Genomic DNA, 18727 nt, shown 5'->3' on the forward strand with positions numbered 1-18727 from the left:
GCTGCTCACACAACCGCTCCAACATATGTAACGTGGAATTCCACCGGGTAGGTAGGTCACGTATGATGCGGTGTTCCGGAAGGCGGAATCGGCGCTGCAGAGCAGTAATGCGGGATCTTGCCAAGCTGGAACGCCGTAAGTGAGCACACTCTAGGCGGACCTTGTGCAGCAGTGCATCAAGATCCGGATAGTCCCTCAGAAAACTCTGCACAACCAAATTGAGCACATGTGCCAGACATGGGATGTGAGTGAGGTTGCCAAGGGCCAAAGCTGCCACCAGATTTCGGCCATTGTCACACACTACCATGCCTGGCTGGAGATTCGCTGGCAGTAACCACACATCGCTCTCCTGCTTGATGGCATTCCAGAGCTCCTGCGCTGTGTGGCTCCGATTCCCCAATGAAACAAGTTTCAAGACGGCCTGCTGACGTTTGGCCACGGCTGTGCTCATGTCAGTCATAGGTAAACGTTCACGGGTCCATGTGGAGGTGGACTGTGACGGCTCCTGCAGAGTTGATTCTGAGGAACTTGTGTAAGAGGAGGAGTCGATGCGTACAGACTGGATTCCTGCAATCCTTGGAGTGGGCAGGACACGTCCTGCGCCACTCGCACGATCTGTACCTGGCTCAACAACATTAACCCAATGGGCAGTGAGGGAAACGTATCGCACCTGTCCATGCTGACTGGTCCACGCATCGGTGGTGAGGTGGACCTTGCTACTGACGGCGTTCAGTAGCGCATGTTTTATGTTTCCCTCAACATGCCTGTGCAGGGCAGGGACAGCTTGCCTGCTGAAGTAAAAGCGGCTGGGCACCTTGTACTGTGGGACTGCCAAGGCCATCAAGTCACGGAAGCTGTCAGTCTCCACCAGCCTGAACGAGAGCATTTCCAGGGACAACAGTTTGGCAATGCCTGCATTCAGAGCCTGTGCTCGGGGGTGGTTGGCCGAGAATGCCCGCCTTTTCTCCCATGCCTGTACTACCGATGGCTGTAGAGTAGACTGGGAGTGTGAGGATGACTGGGAAGGTGGTGCTGTGGGTGGAATTACACAAGGTCTCTGGACAACAGTGCCAGAGGTTCTTCCATGGCGATCCTGGGAGGAAGCCAAACCAGCTGTGCGTGAGCTGGAGGAAGAGGCAACACGAGCTGAAGAGGTGGTAGCTGCCGCTGTTGGTTGGCCTACATCTTTAGTCTGTTTCTGTAACTCCACCGCGTGCCTGGTCCGCACATGTTTCCACATATTTGTGGTATTGAGGTTGCTGACATTTTTCCCTCTTTTTACTTTCTGATGACACAGCTTGCATTTGACAAAACAAATGCCACCTGCAACTGTGTCAAAAAAGGACCAGGCACTGCAAGTCTTGGGAGCGCCCTTTTTGGCTTTGGAAAGAGACAGGCTCCTAACGGGTGCCAAAGTGGAGGCTACAGGCTCCGCAGTCTTCCCCCTCCCTCTCCCTCTTTGGCCCGTAAGGGGAATCTCTTCCTCAGAGCTGCTCCCACCACCTTCCTGTTCCTCAATGCCACGATGGGTCAACGACCTCATCATCTCCACTACCCTCTGCCACCAACTGCTCCTCCTGGGTAGTCTCGGCAGCACAGTACGCACCAGAAAGCGGCACCTGAGTTTCATCATCAGATGTGTACTGCGCTGTGGTCACCGAAGGCACTGGCCCACCCGCCTCTTCAGAGTCAGAGAGACAAAGCTGTTGGGCATCACTGCACACTGCCTCTTCTTCCATTTCTCCAATGCTGCTTGGCTGGCCCCCTGTTTCCAAGCCAAGAGATTCAGAGAACAGAAGTAGAGACGGCTCCTGTCCTGGGCTCTCTGACTGCCTGGCCAATTTGGCAGGTGGTGAAGAGACAGATGGCTGCTCTCCAGTGGTCTGTGCCTGAGAGGATGTGGCACTAACTGAAGTCGATGCCGAGGCGTTAGCTGCCATCCACCCGACAACGGCTTCAATTTGGTCTTCACGCAGCAGCGGTGCACGGCGCTCTCCGACAAAGCTGCGCATGAAGGACTGTTCCCTGCTGAAACTGAGTTACGACGAGTCACCGGCGCCCGCAGCAGGCACAGAATCACCACGTCCTCTCCCTGCTCCTCTTCCTGCTCTGCGCCCATGCCCACGTGCCTTACTCCCTGCCCTCTTCATCTTGGTTGACAGATAAAGATAAGCAGAAAAGTACTAAGGCCTTAGTGTGCTTATTCCTGAAATTCTCCTCCTAACAGGTGTAAGAAACACTAATGTTGTAAAGTGTGGACTAAACTTTATTATTTTTCAAATGTGGCCTACACAAATGTTAAGTTGTGTTTGGTGAACTTTACTTTTTTTTTTTTTTTGCAGATCGGGCTACAGAGCTAGTTTAAATCACACGGAGACCGTGCAGACAGCCGTAAACGGCGCTGCAAGGCCCAAAAAACCTCCTCTAGGTTATCCTATTTAGTGTTTTTCCACTATTTAGCTGGAGACGGGTGGAAAGACACTAATAGGGAATTTTTTTTTAAAATTTTAAACAGGCTGCACTATTTGAAAAAAAGGAAATTTTTTTTCAAGGTATGAGGCAGTAACGCACCCTGAGCTGAATCCAACCGGCTATGGCTGCACACAGACTACAGGGCGAGCTGCGCTCACACAGAGACCGTGCAGACAGCCGTAAACGGCGCTGCAAGGCCCAAAAAAACCCCTCTAGGTTATCTTATGTAGTGTTTTTCCACAATTTAGCTGGAGACGGGTGGAAAAACACTAATAGGAAATTTGAGAAAAAATGTGCAGCAGGCTGCACTATGAGCAAAAAAGGACAACTGTGTGAGGCAGTGTGAACCCCCCCTGAGCTGAATACAACCGGGTATATGGCTGCACACAGACTACAGAGTGAGCTGCACACACACACACACACAGAGACCTTGCAGAACGCTGTTAAAACAGCGCTGCAAGGCAAGAGCAAGGTGAACAGTGAAGAACACACAGCGTTTTGCTAAATTAGCCTTTGGAAAGGAAAATAAAGCAATTAGCTATCTCAACTGGCCCTCAGTTAGAACACAGCGTCCTGTCCCTAACTGAAATCACAGCAGAGTGAGCGCAAAATGGCGGCAGCGTTTTTTATAGTGCAGAGTGACATCATTTCAGCAGCCAATCACAGCCTTGCCAGTACTTACATGCCCACCATGCTAAACAGGATGTGCCCACACTTCCAATCATTCCTCATTGGCTGCTGCGTTCAGTTTGAATTCTGGGAACTTCCGATTCCGGTATCCGATACGCGGGAAGTATCGGAATTCGGTATCGGAATTCCGATACCGCAAATATCGGCCGATACCCGATACTTGCGGTATCGGAATGCTCAACACTAGTGGTATTGCTATAATCATACAAGCCCGAAGAATAAAGCTGCCTTATCAATTTTACCAGATGCTGAACGGCATTAAAAAAGAAGAAAAAATATTCCTGAATTGCTGTTTTTTGCTCATTCTGCCTCCCAAAAATTGTAATAGAAAGTGAAAAATGTCAAGTGCCCTGAAAATGGTACTAATAAAAACGTCAACTTGTCCCGCAGAAAACAAACCATAACATGACTATCGGATGAAATATGGAAAAATTATAGCTCTTAAAATATGACGATGCAGTTTTTGCAATAAAAAGCGTTAGTGTGTGACAGCAGACAAACATAAAAACTGGTCTAAATCTGGTATCGCTGTAATCACACTGAGCCGAAGAATAAAGTCATCTAATCACTTACACCGCAGGAGGAACAGCTTAAAAAATAAAACCAAATATCGCAGTAAGGCTCGGCTCAGATTTATCCTGCACTGAGCGCTTACACCCAGGTTTCCGTGTAAATCTCAGAAATACGTGATTCAGATGGAACCTCTGGTGGAAGATTCCCTATAATCAGACAGATGGAGACACTGTGGACATCATTGTCTGACCTGTGATCCGGCTGTGTTCATCTTTTTAGGCGAGCATTAAAGCACAGTCTGCCACAGTTTTGTGCACTTCTGAAAAGTACACTGCTGAACAGAGGTCAGACGGAGTCCAGAGTAACTCTGCTGCCTCATTATAGTGAATTGATCCCTCGCGAGTTTCATCTGAATCACATCACTGGGGGATTTAGATGGAAACCATGATGTAAGTGCTCAGCGTAGAGAATAAATGTGATTCCAATTAAGTAAAATGTTCCCAACCAAAGCGTCAAATCAATCCAATCAAACTTCAATCAAATTTAAATGCCCACCTCATTTCTGAGTCCGTGTGCCTACACCACATTTGGCATCCACATTTTTGGCATTTCTGTAGCTATGAGAGCCCACCTATTTTATAGGTGAGTGTGTACAGAAGCGTGTACTGGGCACTACAATGGCAGATTGCAATTTTCTCTCTGCAACATCCACTGCTGCCTGTTTCTGGAAAACATCAATGGAGTCAAAATTGTCACTGTAGATATAGTCCCAAAGGGGTATAATTTCCCAGATGGGGTTACTTGAAGAGGGTTTCTTCTCTTCTAGCACTTAGGGACTCTGTATATGGAGTCCACAAACTAATCTAGGAAAATCTGAAAATAGTGCTCCATCCCTCAGGTTATTTCTACATTCAGCTGAAATTGTGGGATAAAGTTAGGTGTAATTTTTACCCATTTCCCAGTGTGAAAATGTAAAATCTGGGGCTAAAACACAATCTTGGTTGTAAAAATGTAATTATTTTTTTCTTCATTGCACAATGGTTTAAAATTCTTTGACTCACCTGTGGTGTCAGTATGATCACTGCACCCCTAGATGAGTTAATTGAGAGGTGTAGTTTGTAAAATGCCTTCACTATTGGGGGATTCTGCTGTTCTGGCACCTCAGGGGCTCTCCTAGTGGGTAATGTCACCCGCAAACTATTAACAGTAAAATCCACACTATAATATGGTGCTCCTTTCCTTCTGAGCTTTGGACTGTGCCTGAAAAGTATTTCCTGATTACAACCAGGGTATTGGTGCAGTCAGGATAAATTTTTACATCAAACTGAGGTCCATTTTTTCCTATTAGGCTTTCGAAAAATTAAAAACTTGGGGCTAAAACAACATTTTGGTGGTAAAAATGTTATTCTTTCTTCACAGCTCAATGATATCTAATTCTGTGAGGCACATGTGTTGTCAATATGATCACTGCACCTCTAAATGAATTTGTTGGGGAGTGTACTCTGTAAAATGAGGTCACTTATGCGGGTGGTAGGTTTCTGCTGTTTTGGCACATCAGGGTCTCTGCACCCTCAAACTATTCCAGCAAAATCTGAACTCCAATATGGCAATTCTTCCCTTTTGAGCTTTGCACTGTGCCTCAAAAGTAGTTTTCGACCACATATGGGGTATTTGTGTACTCAGTAGAAATTGCACAACAAATTTTATGGTCCATTTTCTCCTGCTATCCCTGTGAAAATGAAGAAATTTGGAGCTAAAACATTTTTTGTGGGAAAAATATACAGTGGGTACGGAAAATATTCAGACCCCTTTAAATCTTTCACTCTGTTACATTGCAGCCATCTGGTAAATTGAAAAAAGTTCATTTTTCTCTAGTCACCTTCCACGACGGCATACGGAGGTTGCTTCTTTGCCCTGATGGGGAACAGGAAATATGGAGAGGTTAAAAGGCCCTCCCTGCTCCCACTAGTCAGTGTCTTTCCTGTTCCCCATGGGACAGAGAGAGGTTCGTGTACTGTGGTGGCCGGTGACTACAGTACCCTGTTAGGCTTTTACCTTCTCTATAGCCGGGCAGCATAGGGACGTGTCTCACCTCCCCCATCTTGCTGCTCCCGTCGTGCCGCCTGCGGTGACCTCGGGACCCTCTCCTGGCCTTCCCGCACCCCCTCGAGGGTAAAGCAGGCCAGTGATCCTGACCGGAGTCCTCCCTGAGCTCTCCGGTCTCCTCTCCCTCCGCGTGCCAGCCGGCGTCCAGGAAGTGATCGCGCGCATCACTTCCAGTTCTTCCTTCTCCTCAGACGCAGCGCTTCTACCGGCGGCACCTTGTGCAGGACGCCGTTCCTCCACTACAGGACCCAGGAGGCAAGGAGGGAATTTGTTCATCGCTGGGGGGCAGAGTCCTGCTGATTAGTATAAAACCTGCCTGAAAACATCGCAGGTAAGACTGTCACCGCTGTGCTTTACGGCCGGCGCTCAGTCAGTGCGGGAAGCTGAAGGCGAGGGACGTGACCAGACACCGGAATGTAAGTATGTAGTGGTTTTTTTTTTTTTTTTTTACATTTACAATGGTAACCAGGGTAAACATCGGGTTACTAAGCGCGGCCCTGCGCTTAGTAACCCGATGTTTACCCTGGTTACCCGGGGACACTTTGGCATCGTTGGTCGCTGGAGAGCTGTCTGTGTGACAGCTCTCCAGCGACCAAACAGCGACACTGCAGCGATCAACATCGTTGTCTAGATCGCTGCAGCGTCGCTTAATGTGACGGTACCTTTAGAGCTACTGTTTTTTTTGTCGGACGTCTCCATGGAAACCATTAGAGTTGCCGCTAGGTCTCTTGTTCAAACTAATTTGGCTAGAAGAGCCCTCTGGCTGAAGATGTGGTCTAGTGACATCACCTATAAAGCAAAATGATGTGCTATACCCTTTAAAGGCGACTATGTCTTTGGGCCTTCTTTAGATGAGATCTTAGAAAAGGCAACAGATAAGAAAAAAGCTCTTCCAGAACAGAAACCCCTAAGAAAAGTTTTTTTCGTCCCTCACAGCCACAAACCTCTGAGAGGAAAAGGCAAGACTGGGAGGTGGAGTTATCCAAAAGGCGGAGGAAGGAATATCCTTATCCCCCAACAACAGCAGCCCCAACAGGAGAAGTGGTGACTTCGACCCGGTTGGGGGTAACTCTCAAAATTTCTTCCTCAGTGGCAAAATATTACCAGTTGCCACTGGGCCCTCAGTCATCAAAGAGGGCCTATTAATCAAGTTTATTTCCTCCCCTCCATGGGGTATGAAGGTCACCTCCCTTCCCTCCTTAAGAGACCGAACAACGTTGCTAGCAGGTCTCAGTGACCTAATGAATTCAAACGTAATATCTCAAGTTCCAGAATCAGAAAGAGGTCTGGGACATTACTCCTGACTATTTTTAGTACCCAAGCCTTCGGGCGAGTCTCGTATCTTCATAAATTTGAAAGGTCTCAACCAGCATTTGAAATACCGCAGGTTCAAAATGGAATCGATAAAATCCGCCATTCCTCTGATAAGTCCTCACTCCGTCGTGTCAACCATCGACTTAAAGGACGCATACTTTCATATACCAATTCACCCGAGACACCGGAAGTATCTCAGGTTTGCGGTACAGAAGGATCACCTGATAGAACAAGATAATGTCGGAAGTAGTTTCCTTTATCCGGAACTAAGGCATCTGTATAGTGCCTTACCTGGACGACCTGCTTGTCGTGGCCTCCACCAAGACGATTCTGGAATCTCATGTATCAAAGTCTCTCAATATTCTAACATCCCTGGGGTGGGTCCTGAATCTGAAGAAATCCCAGCTACGACCCTCCAAATCCAGGAAGTTCCTGGGAGTTCTGTTGGACTCAGCAAAACAAATGTCTTTTCTTCCAGAGGACCACTGTTTAATCTTAGTAACAAAGGTCAAGATGTTCAGAGACACAAGATCTCCTACACTCAGGGAGTGCATGTCACTTCTGGGTTCCATGACGGCCTGCATCCAATCAGTACCCTGGGCTCAGGTCCATTCCAGGATCCTTCAGGCTCATATTCTACAGAACTGGAATGGCCATCCCAGCTCTTTAAACAAAAGGCTACACAGACCAGGTCGAGTCAGAGCCTCCCTAGCATGGTGAATAAACTTAAGGAATCTTCACAAAGGTGTCAGCTGGACTCAAGTCCCACTGACTACAATCACAACAGACGCCAGCAAAAGAGGCTGGGGAGCGATGGTAATCAACATCCTTTTTCAAGGAGGGCTTTGGTACCAGGCAACGAGCAGGAAGTCATCGAACTACAGAGAACTAAAAGCTGTAGAGGAGGCCCTTCTAGCAGCAGGACAACTTATGACGGGACAACATGTTCGATTTTATTCGGACAATATGACTGCAGTTGCTCATGTCAGACATCAGGGCAGTACAAAGTTCAACAAATTAAAAAATGTCTCCACCCGAATAAGCTCCTGGGCAGAGAAATACCTACTCTCTCTGACGGCAGTTCATTTAAAAGGCTCTTCCAACACCCAGGCAGACTATCAGAGTCGCCAGGATATACAGCCAGGAGAATGGAGCCTGAACAGTCAAAGCTTCAGGATGCTTGTAGACAGGTGGGGTATGCCCGAAATCGACCTCTTCACATCTCGTCAAAACACCCAGAAGCCGCCTTCTCCCTAATTCCCAGAGACGGCTCCAGGGGAGTAGATGCTCTAGCTCAGAAGTGGAATTTTCATCAGGCCTATGCGTTTCCACCAATCCCGATTTTGGCGAAGGTCTTACGGAAGATCTGAGAAGAACAAACTCCGACAATATTAATAGCCCCGTCATGGCCAAAAAGGAGTTGGTACAACCTGATCATCGATCTACAGGTAGATGGGCCGATCCAATTACCAGCAAAGAACGACCTGCTCTTGCAAGGACCCATTCATCAACTGGATCCCCAGAAATGGAATCTAGCGGCATGGTTACTGAAGCCCAGGTGCTAAAAGCTAAGGGGCTATCGGACTCAGTCGTTGCTACACTTCAGAGATCAAGGAAACCAGTAACCAACGCTATATACAATAAGGTCTGGAAGAAGTTTTCGTCTTTCTGCCTCCCCAATCTACCAGATCCCCTCTATCCAAATTTGTCGCAAATTCTAGATTTTCTACAGAAAGGCTTAGAAATAGACCTCAAGCCTAGTACAATAAAGGTCCAGGTCTCTGCCCTCAGTTCCGTCTTTGACCAGGATCTGTCAAATTATCCCTGGATTAAGAGGTTCATGACATCAGCCTGTAGAGTGAACCCTAAATCACAATTAGTGGTTCCCTTATGGGACCTTAACTTAGTACTACATGGGCTTACAGGGCCTCCATTTGAGCCCTTATCCTCTTGTTCTCCGCAAAATCTTGTCTACAAAACAATCTTTTTGGTAGCTATAACCACTGCAAGAAGAGTAGGAGAATTTCAAGCCCTATCAATAAGAGAGCCCTACTTGTCTATTAGGGATGACTCCATAGTACTTTGTCTCGACCCTTCCTTTCTTCCAAGGGTAGTCTCCGAATTTCACCACTCTCAGGAAATTGTTTTACCTTCCTTCTGCCAAAATCCAGTGAATACAACAGAAGAAAAATTCCATACTCTTGACGTCAGATGTATTGTACTACATTATTTCGAGCAAACCAGATCTTACAGAGTTGACCAAAATCTATTTGTCCATATCTCTGGACAGAATAAAGGGAAGAAAGTAACGAAAAGCACTATTTCTAACTGGATTAAGAGAGCTATAGCAGAAGCATATCTCGCTCAAGATAAAATTCCCCCGGTAGGGAACAAGGCCCACTCAACTAGATCCACTTCAGTCTCCTGGGCAGAAAGAGCAGGTGCATCCGCAGAACAGATCTGCAGAGCAGCTACATGGTCTTCATTACATACTTTCTCCAAGCATTATAGATTGGACATATTGCCCAACAAAAATTTAGTCTTCAGCCGGAAAGTTCTTCAGGCCGTTGTCCCTCCCTAGCGCCAAATTAGTTGGTATTCCTCCGTATGCCGTCGTGGAAGGTAACTAGAGTAAATAGAATTAGACTTACCGGTAATTTGGTTTCTAGGAACCTTCCACGACGGCGCTAGTTCCCTCCCTATACTCCTGGATATAAAATCTGGGATCCAAGGTAAACTGGTTTTATGGGTTTTCAGTTATAAGTCACTGACGAGTGGGAGGAGGGAGGGCCTTTTAACCTCTCCATATTTCCTGTTCCCCATCAGGGCAAAGAGGCAACCTACGTATGCTGTCGTGGAAGGTTCATAGAAACCGAATTACCAGTAAGTCTAATTCTATTTTTTCACATTAATGTACACTCTGCACCCCATCTAGACTGAAAAAAACAGAAATGTAGAAATTTTTGCAAATTTAATAAATAAGAAAAACTAAAATATCACATGGTCATAAGTATTCAGACCCTTTGCTCAGTATTGAGTAAAAGCACCCTTTTGAGCTAGTACAGCCATGAGTCTTCTGGGGAATGAGGCAACAGGTTTTTCACACCTGGATTTGGGGATCCTCTGCCATTCTTCCTTGCAAATCCTCTCCAGTTCCGTCAGGTTGGATGATGAATGTTGGTGGACAGCCATTTTCAGGTCTCTCCAGAGATGCTCAATTGGGTTTTGAAGCAAAGAGTGAAAAATTTAAAGGGGTCTCCATACTTTCCGTTCCCACTGTATATTTTTCCCACAAAATGTTTTCGCTCCAAATGTTTTCATTTTCACGAGGATAGCAGGAGAAAATGGACCACAAAATTTGTTGTGCAATTTCTCCTGAGAACACCGATACCCCATATGTGGTTACTGCCAGCGTCTTACCAACAATTTTTTTGTTGTCACAAACATATCAAACGTTGGTAGCAAAATAGTTCACTCTGTGACGTGTGCATGCATCCATTTTAAGAAACATAAATCGTCTTTTGAGTCTTTTTAATATCTTCCTTTTGGTTAAGGGCTTCTTCAATCACTAATTTTCTAATACTTTCTCTTTCCAGAGAAACACCAAGTTTGTGGGCCATTTCTCCATTAAGAGCTGTAAAAGCTGGTCGTGCAAATGATAATGGTACACTGTCCTTCACAACAAGCTCAATGAACTGTCTTTTAAACACATCTGCTGTCATTGTTGCAGTAACTTTGTCACTTACAAAATATCTTGTAACTGATGTATGAGACTCTTTCTTCCGACTTTGCCTGCTGGGAAGTGCTAGTCTCTGGTTTATTGATGCTGCTGTGATCTTTTTCAATCACAGCTTTGTAAACTTCTGGGTGGCAGCGTTGTAAGTCTCATTTCATTGGAAGCTCTTGAAGGAGCATTTTTATCACTGCCTGAGTATGCACTGATTTTGGCATCACAGCATTTGTTTTCATCTGGGTCACTAATACACTGACTCACAAAAATTTTTTTTTATCTTGAGTCACTGTGAAATGCTTAAATACAGCTGACTTCATAAGATGCTTCTTAGACATTTTGTAATTATGTAAATTCGCTCACAAAATATTTTTGTCCTGTAAACAAAAAAAGGTATCTTGTAATTCGTGCAAGAATAGGTAATCATGCACTGTATAATTTAGGATAGAAATAAAGCAATCTTTGCATAAATCAATCGGACAGATGATAAGTATAAAGTTTGTAAAATATGTTGTTAGATGGCTTTGCTCTGAACTTTCAATGTCAGGCTTGTCTCGGGGTACAGCTCACTAAATGCTTCACATCATATCGCTTCACAGTCTATGAAGAGGGGTGGAGGGGAGGAAGCATGTTTGTGCTGAATCATATTCCAGAACACACACACATACACAAAAATATATGTCCTCATCGATCCTGTTACTGTATTTCCGAATTTGAGATGTTAGAAAACAGTTTTTTCCCTCATATTCTATGTAGAGTGTATATAAGTCAACAGAGAAGCTAATTTCTCCAAATATGAGCTAAGAGGAAAAACAAACTAAAACATCAAGCATACAGAGACAACAAATACTGGACTATTGATTCATGCACAGTTTATTGAAAGTTTAGATATACTTTAGGAAGTGCTTACCTTCTTTATTCCTACTTTCCTGTTCACTCCAGAAATCCTGAGATGAATATAGGCTTTCCTTCCCTGCGTGTTTATTTTTTCCCCTTATCTGTAGAGGAGGAGCTTCACTGCTTATCATGATCATAAACTGCAGCACAGGTTCATCTCAACTAAATGCCTAGACTTTAGATCAGGAATAGGACAGACATTTATAGGACATTTCATAACTTTCCCAAATTTTTATGAAAAAAATATTCCCCCACAATCTACATTGAACTACTGTGCCCAATTTGTTATATATTTTAGGAGTCTGAGTCGGTCCATTTTATACCGACTCGAACTCCACCAAAATGGGCTCCGACTCCATAACTCTAACTCCACATCCCTGGGTGGTGATAATAGCTTCAAGACACCTCCTGTATAGAGCAAGTAGTCACATGTATTGCACAGGTGTGATTTTGGCTCATTCTTCTACACAAAAGATGTTCAAATCTTTCTATGAGCTTTAGTTCTTTCCATAAATTTTCTATTGGATTCAGGTCCCATGATTGGATTGGCCATTCTAACAGCTTTCTTTTCTTTCTCTGAATCCAATTGAGAGTTTCCTTGGCTGTGTGTTTCAGATAATTGTCTTGCTGAAATGTCCACCCTTGTTTCATCTTTATCATCCTGGTAGATAGCAGCAAATTTTTTTCAAGAATGTCTCTGCACATTTGTCCATCTATTCTTCATTTAATTACACTACATCTGAGCAAGAAAAATGAAAATTACATCTGCAGAATGGGAGGAGTAGAGCTAAGCAACAGCATGTGTAACAAAGACTTGGGTATACTAATAGATCGCAGACTGCACATGAGTCAATAGTGTGGTGAAGCAGCAAAAAAGGAAAATATAAGATGTATTAAGATAAGCATAGAGTCTAGATCACGTGAAGTAATTATCCCCCTCTACTCCTTGGTCAGGCCTCATCTGGAATACTGTGTCTAGTTCTGGACACCACATTTTAAAAAATACATTGAAAAACTAGAGGAAGTTCAGAGAAAAGCTTCCAGGATGGTGAGCGGACTGCAAGCTATGTCCTACAAGGAATGGTTAAAGGATCTGTTTAGGTTACAAAAAAAGGCCAAGAGGAGACTTAACTGTACAAAAAGCTGAAGGAATGTCAGTATAGAGGGATCATCCTTATTCTCCTTTGCACATGGAAACACGAGAAGCAATCCTCTGAAGCTGAAAGGGAGAAGATACAAAGCTTTTTGACAGCGAGGGTGATTAATGAGTGGAAAAGGCTGCCACGAGAGGTGCTGAGTTCTCCATCAACGGCAGTCTTCAAACAGAAGCTAGACAGACATCTATCTGAGATGCAACCAGTGGAGGAAAATTTGTGTCAAACCCGTGCTGCTGAAAGATCCAGGATGTCAGAAAATTCTTTAAAAATGTTTTCTGAACAGGTTAAGCAGTCAATACATTTCAAGGTTACACAGGACCCCGTCTTCAAGACAAAAGCCTTATGGGGAGTAAAGTCAGATCAATACTGTTTAAATAGATGGTGTTTTGGGGGGAAAAAAGCCAAAATGGGTACATGTCAGGTTAAAGTTGAAACATAATAACGCTTAAAATCAAGTGAATGTTAGTAACAAAGGTGCAGGATAAGACTATGTTAATGAAATGCAAATTTGATAATGAAATAATGAATATAAAAGTTGAAAAAAATGAAGCGTTTAAAACTTACATATATTGCCCAGTGATGTAGTATATTGCCCAGCCACGGAGTATACTGCCCAGCTACGTAGTAGACAGCACAGAGCCACATAGTATATTGCACAGCGACATAGTATACAGCACAGAGCCACGTAGTATATTGCCCAGCCACGTAGTATATTGCACAGCGACGTAGTATATTGCACAGTGATGTAGTATATTGCCCAACCACGTATGTCACAGGTTAAAAAATAAAAAAAATAAACATACTCACCTTTTGGATCCGAGGGCCCCTTGTAGTTGTAACATACTCACCTCAGGATGCATTGCGAAATTACCCAGATGACTTAGCGGTCTCACGAGGCCGCTAAGTCTTTTGGGTAATTTCGCAATGCATCGCCGGGAACGGAAGATGGCGGCCGGCGCGAGCGGCTCGGCGGACAACGGAGGGTGAGTATAGCAGGTTTTTGTTTTTTTTAAATTATTTTTAACATTAGATTTTTTACTATTGATGCCGCATAGGCAGCATCAATAGCAAAAAGTTGAGGACACACAGGGTTAATAGCAGCAGTAACGGAGTGCGTTACCCGCGGCATAACGCGGTCCGTTACCGCCGGCGTTAACCCTGTGTTAGCGGTGGCTGGAGGGGAGTATGCGGGCGCCGGGCAGTGACTGCGGGGAGGAAGGAGTGGCCATTTTCTTCCGGACTGTGCCCGTCGCTGATTGGTCGTGGCTTTTTTTCCACGACCAATCAGCGACTTGGATTTCCTTGACAGAGGCCGCGACCAATGAATATCCGTGACAGACAGAAAGACGGAAGTGACCCTTAGACAAATATATATATATATATTCACTGTGCCCCATAGATGTGCCATATATGGTGCTCTGCACCGTTCACTGTGCCCCATAGATGTGCCATATACGGTGCTCTGCACCGTTCACTGTGCCCCATAGATGTGCCATATACGGTGCTCTGCACCGTTCACTGTGCCCCATAGATGTGCCATATACGGTGCTCTGCACCGTTCACTGTGCCCCATAGATGTGCCATATACGGTGCTCTGCACCGTTCACTGTGCCCCATAGATGTGCCATATACGGTGCTCTGCACCGTTCACTGTGCCCCATAGATGTGCCATATACGGTGCTCTGCACCGTTCACTGTGCCCCATAGATGTGCCATATACGGTGCCCTGCACCGTTCACTGTGCCCCATAGATGTGCCATATACGGTGCTCTGCACCGTTCACTGTGCCCCATAGATGTGCCATATACGGTGCCCTGCACCGTTCACTGTGCCCCATAGATGTGCCATATACGGTGCTCTGCACCGTTCACTGTGCCCCATAGATGTGCCATATACGGTGCCCTGCACCGTTCACTGTGCCCCATAGATGTGCCATATACGGTGCCCTGCACCGTTCACTGTGCCCCATAGATGTGCCATATACGGTGCTCTGCACCGTTCACTGTGCCCCATAGATGCTCCACATAAATCTCTGCCGCCACCGCTGCTGCTGCTGCTGCAATAAAAAAAAAAAAACACATACTCACCTCCCTTGATTGCAGCTCCCGGCGTCTCGTTCCGGCGCCTCCATCTTCCCGGCGTCTCTGCTCTGACTGATCAGGCAGAGGGCGCCGCGCACACTATATGCGTCATCGCGCCCTCTGACCTGAACAGTCAGAGCGCAGACGCCGGGAAGATGGAGGCGCCAGCCGGGAAGATGGAGCGACGCTCGGCGGCTGGAACGAGGACAGGTGAATATGCTATACTTACCTAGTCCTGGCGATCCTCGCGCTGTCCTTCTGCCTGGTCTTCGGTGCCGCAGCTTCTTTCTCTATCAGCGGTCACCGGCACCGCTGATTAGAGGAACGAATAGGCGGCTCCACCCCTATGGGAGGTGGAGCCGCTTATTCATTTCTGTAATGAGCGGTCCCACGTGACCGCTGAAGAGGGGAAGAAGCTGCAGCACAGAAGACCGTGGGACGGCAGGGACAGCGCGAGGATCGCTGGGACTAGGTAAGTATGCCTCAGCGCCCTCTCCCCCTCACCCGCCGACCCTGCCACCCACCTTGACTCGAGTATAAGCCGAGAGGGGCACTTTCAGCCCAAAATTTTGGGCTGAAAATCTCGGCTTATACTCGAGTATATACGGTATATACAGTTAGGGCCAGAAATATTTGGACAGTGACACAAGTTTTGTTATTTTAGCTGTTTACAAAAACATGTTCAGAAATACAATTATATATATAATATGGGCTGAAAGTGCACACTCCCAGCTGCAATATGATAGTTTCCACATCCAAATCGGAGAAAGGGTTTAGGAATCAAAGCTCTGTAATGCATAGCGTCCTCTTTTTCAAGGGACCAAAAGTAATTGGACAATGGACTCTAAGGGCTGCAATTAACTCTGAAGGCGTCTCCCTCGTTAACCTGTAATCAATGAAGTAGTTAAAAGGTCAGGGGTGGATTCCAGGTGTGTGGTTTTGCATTTGGAAGCTGTTGCTGTGAGCAGACAACATGCGGTCAAAGGAACTCTCAATTGAGGTGAAGCAGAACATCCTGAGGCTGAAAAAAAAGAAAAAATCCATCAGAGAGATAGCAGACATGCTTGGAGTAGCAAAATCAACAGTTGGGTACATTCTGAGAAAAAAGGAATTGACCTGGTGAGCTTGGGAACTCAAAAAGGCCTGGGCGTCCACGGATGACAACAGTGGTGGATGATCGCCGCATACTTAATTTGGTGAAGAAGAACCCGTTCACAACATCAACTGAAGTCCAGAACACTGTATCTGTCTCTAAGTCAACAGTAAAGAGAAGACTCCATGACAGTAAATACAAAGGGTTCACATCTAGATGCAAACCATTCATCAATACCAAAAATAGACAGGCCAGAGTTAAATTTGCAGAAAAACACCTCAAGAAGCCAGCTCAGTTCTGGAAAAGTTACCCAGGAGTTCATGAGTGCCAAAAAGTGGAAAATTCTGCAATGGCCAAGTCAATCTCCAGATCTAAACCCAATTGAGCATGCATTTCACTTGCTCAAATCCAGACTTAAGACGGAAAGACCCACAAACAAGCAAGACCTGAAGGCTGCGGCTGTAAAGGCCTGGCAAAGCATTAAGAAGGAGGAAACCCAGCGTTTGGTGATGTCCATGGGTTCCAGACTTAAGGCAGTGATTGCCTCCAAAGGATTTGCAACAAAATATTGAAAATAAAAATATTTTGTTTGGGTTATGTTTATTTGTCCAATTACTTTTGACCTCCTAAAATGTGGAGTGTTTGTAAAGAAATGTGTACAATTCCTACATTTTCTATCAGATATTTTTGTTCAACCCTTCAAATTAAACGTTACAATCTGCACTTGAATTCTGTTGTAGAGGTTTCATTTCAAATCCAATGTGGTGGCATGCAGAGCCCAACTCGCGAAAATTGTGTCACTGTCCAAATATTTCTGGCCCTAACTGTATGTATGTATATATATATATATATATATATATATATATATATATATATATATATATATATATATATATATATATATATATATATATATATATATATATATATATATATATACATACAGTGTGCCTTTCGTTAATTGTGCTTGGTGTCTTGAACCTATGTTCAGTGGGTGATAGTGGAGAAAAACACATGAATTAGCGGGAACCGCCACTGAAGGGTAGGTAATAGCGAGAAGAGGGGGGAGTGAATTCATCAAGAAAGTGAATCCTGTTGCTAAATGAAAATTAATGCAGAGTATTCAGTGAATTACGCATAAGATGTGAAGTGGAGAAGAATACGTGAGCTGAGGTGAATGACAATGATGGAACAGGAATATAAAAAGTTAGGTCCATATATATTTGGACAGAGACAACATTTTTCTAATTTTGGTTATAAACATTACCACAATGAATTTTAAACAAAATAAGTCAGATGCAGTTGAAGTTCAGACTTTCAGCTTTCATGTGAGGGTATCCACATTAAAATTGGATGAAGGGTTTAGGAGTTTCAGCTCCTTAACATGTGCCACCCTGTTTTTAAAAGGGACCAAAAGTAATTGGACAAATTCAATAATTTTAAATAAAATGTTCATTTTTAGTACTTGGTTGAAAACCCTTTGTTGGCAATGACTACCTGAAGTCTTGAACTCAAGGACATCACCAGACACTGTGTTTCCTCCTTTTTGATGCTCTGCCAGGCCTTCACTGCGGTGGTTTTCAGTTGCTGTTTGTTTGTGGGCCTTTTTGTCTGAAGTTTAGTCTTTAACAAGTGAAATGCATGCTCAATTGGGTTGAGATCAGGTGACTGACTTGACCATTCAAGAATATTCCACTTCTTTGCTTTAATAAACTCCTGGGTTGCTTTGGCTTTATGTTTTGGGTCATTGTCCATCTGTAGTATGAAACGACGACCAATCAGTCTTGCTGCATTTGGCTGGATCTGAGCACACAGAATGTCTCTGAATACCTCAGAATTCATTCGGCTGCTTCTGTCCTGTGTCACATCATCAATAAACACTAGTGACCCAGTGCCACTGGCAGCCATGCATGCCCAAGCCATCACACTGCCTCCGCCGTGTTTTACAGATAATGTGCTATGCTTTGGATCATAAGCTGTATCATGCCTTCACCATACTTTTCTCTTTCTATCATTCTGGTAGAGGTTGATCTTGGTTTCATCTGTCCAAAGAATGTTCTTCCAGAACTGTGCTGGCTTATTTAGATGTTTTTTAGCAAAGTCCAGTCTAGCCTTTTTCTTCTTGATGCTTATGAGTGGCTTGCACCATGCAGTGAACCCTCTGTATTTACTTTCATGCAGTCTTCTCTTTATGGTAGATTTGGATATTGATACGCCGACCTCCTGGAGAGTGTTGTTCACTTGGTTGGCTGTTGTGAAGGGGTTTCTCTTCACCATGGAGATTATTCTGCGATCATCCACCATTGTTGTCTTCCGTGGGCGCCCAGATCTTTTTTGCATTGATGAGTTCACCAGTGCTTTCTTTCTTTCTCAGGATGTACCAAACTGTAGATTTTGCCAATCCTAATATTGCAGCAATTTCTCAGAAGGGTTTCTTCTGTTTTCGCAGCTTAAGGATGGCTTGTTTCACCTGCATGGAGAGCTCCTTTGACCGCATGTTTACTTCACAGCAGAACCTTCCAAATGCAAGCACTACACCTCAAATCATCTCCAGGCATTTTATCTGCTTAATTGAAAATGACATAACAAAGGGATTGCCCACACCTGTCCATGAAATAGCCTTGGAGTCAATTGTCCAATTACTTTTGGTCCCTTTCAAAACAGGGTGGCCCAT

The 18727-nt window shown here is 44.8% G+C and overlaps 1 protein-coding gene across 4 annotated transcripts in view; it reads left to right on the forward strand.

Moving 5' to 3' along the window:
* The window catches only part of UIMC1 (ubiquitin interaction motif containing 1), a 219413-nt gene that overhangs the window by 168126 nt on the left and 32560 nt on the right, over window positions 1-18727 (forward strand). The window lies entirely within an intron of this gene.

The sequence above is a fragment of the Ranitomeya imitator genome, chromosome 4, assembly GCF_032444005.1.
Source record: "Ranitomeya imitator isolate aRanImi1 chromosome 4, aRanImi1.pri, whole genome shotgun sequence".
In the NCBI taxonomy this organism is placed as follows: Eukaryota; Metazoa; Chordata; class Amphibia; order Anura; family Dendrobatidae; genus Ranitomeya; species Ranitomeya imitator.